The following is a 2,500-nucleotide window of genomic DNA, read 5'->3' on the forward strand; positions in this document are numbered from 1 at the left end:
TCTTATGTTGATGCAGTGTACGAAGCTACCCCGCCCACACAAAAACGCCAGCCAGGTATGGCCGGCATCTTTTATGCTTCCAAGATAATTTCAACACGCCATGATGATACTGAATGTCTAACAATGCTTCCTGATAATGCTTGCTTCCTCAGCGTCATCGGTGCTAAACCAATGCTAGCTACGCTTAGGCACCAACCGCACATCTAACAAGGATAGACTAGCGTACCATAGTAGTATCACAAAAAGCAACACATGCCACTTTAACGCCTATCTTTTCCCAATCATCAGCACAAATCAAATGCTGGCTAGCACCAGTAGCACGTCAAACATAGATCAGCAAGCACATCGTCATCGAATTGCCACACAAACAGCACCATCCCAAACTTCCAAAGCTAGACCACAACCCTGGATCGGTGTCGCAGAGACCTAACGAGGCATCCCCACACCACGCCAAGGCCCCCACTCGGAGGGGTATTATGCCACCGACTAGGAATCAAGCAACAGTCACCCAAGCTCGCGCTCAAAGGCAGTCTGGCACCTTCATCCCTTCCCATGCTCACCCACGGCTCCCCCCCTATATATACATATTGCACAAGGAGCTTGGTGACAGCAACACCCATTGCTTTCCCTGAGGATGTATATTTCTTAGTATGCGCACGGCGTCGAGGCACAGGTGAAGCCAACGGGGCTAGTTTCTGCGCCCTATGTCGAGGAAAATCAAGGCAACGGGCTAGTGTATGGGCACAACGTCGAGGAGACTCAAGGAGATGGGGCTAATTTTCAGGTCACCGTTCGAGAAATCAAGGCAACGTGTTGGGGGGGATGGCCTCTTTCATGGGTCGTGGGGCTTGGCTTGGCATGCCTCGTGTGTGCTCGATACAGCCTCACGATTCTTATTTGCCCATCAACCATGCCGGGCACCTATGAGAATGAGACCCCATGGTACCCCCTATATATACATATTGCACAAAGAGCTTGGTGACAGGAACAGACATTGATTTCCCTGATGATGCATAATTTTTGGACACACACGACTTGGGGGCGAGGGGACACGGGAGTGGGGCGCCAATGGGGGGCGTTTTGGCCCCATTTTCGTCAAGAGCGGGCGTCTTGGCCATGCCTTGAGCGTGCCAGCCTCGAGAGCCTTGGGCGTTGGACACCCTTGGGGCGCCAATGGGCAGCAGTCCCATGGTTCCCCTATATATACATATTATACAAAGAGCTTGGTGACAGGAACAGACATTGATTTGCCCAAGGATGCATAATTGTGCGAAATCGTCCATAACTCGCTCGAATTAATTCGGATTGACACAAAATTTTGTAGGGATGCTTTTTATTATAAATGAAAAGCTTTGAAATAAATAAAAAAAAAAAAACAAAATGTCATGTTTGAGGCGTAAATGTTTGTGTCCTATCCTTGGTCATGCCTTGAAGCGATGGTTCCCTACTTGTTGGAATGTCGCTCAAATCAAGTAGGAATGCCATTGAAAATTTGTGTGGGTCGTTGTTAACATAGACGAATGGACTTGAAATGAAAATATATCATATTTGGGTGTTTGTCCCTGTCGCCTGGTGATAGGCAGGCGGATAAGGCTTTTAGGTATTCATAAGTGGCTTAGATGAACTCGAAAGAACACGAGTTGATCGGATTGGAACTCATATATTCAATTTACTATGTACTAAGTAGGAACTACACTTTGCTCCCTTCATCGTTTGACTTGCTTAGAAATCTGCTCATGGTTTGTCAAGGCCCCTTGTTCCTTAGACCGATGAGGATGGGATTGGGTTGCTCATGGGCATGTGTGTGGCAAGATGCCTTGTTCCATTGGTCGTTCATGGGTGTTCGTGTACGAAGTAAACTTGTTCCCTTGGTCGTTCATGGGGTTGTGTGTGGGAAGAAGCCTTCTTCACTTGGTCGTTCATGTGTGTTTGTTTGGGAGGTAGCCTTGTTCCCTTGGTCGTTCATGGGAATGTGTGTGGCAATACGCATTGTTCCTTGGTCGTTCACACCCTTGTTCCCTTGGTCGTTCATGGGTCTGTGTGTGGGAAGAGGCTTTGTTCCCTTGGGTAGCCTGCTTGCCTTGCCAGCCCCGTATGCATTGTTCCCTTGGTCGTTCGTGGATGGGTTTGTGCGTGGCAAGGTTGCCTTGTTCCCTTGGTCGTTCATGGGCATGTGTGTGGCAAGGTGCCTTGTTCCCTTGGGTGGCTTGCCTTGCCAGCCTCGCTTGCTTAGGTTTCCCAACACACCTGTCGGGCACCAAGGGTGGTATTAGTCCCCATGTACCCCCTATATATACATAATGCACAAAGAGCTTGGTGACAGGAACAGACATTGATTAGCCCGAAGATGCATAATTCCCAACACCATGCCTTGTTCGTCATACACGCTTCTGGGCACCAAGTGGTGGTAGTCCCCCATGGGCATTTGTGTGGCAAGGTTGCCTTGTTGCCTTGGTCGTTCGTGGGCATGTGTGTGGCAAGGTGCCTTGTTCCCTTGGGT

This window comes from Lactuca saligna, unplaced genomic scaffold (assembly GCF_052625555.1).
Source record: "Lactuca saligna cultivar CGN05327 unplaced genomic scaffold, ASM5262555v1 scaffold_56, whole genome shotgun sequence".
Taxonomy (NCBI): Eukaryota; Viridiplantae; Streptophyta; class Magnoliopsida; order Asterales; family Asteraceae; genus Lactuca; species Lactuca saligna.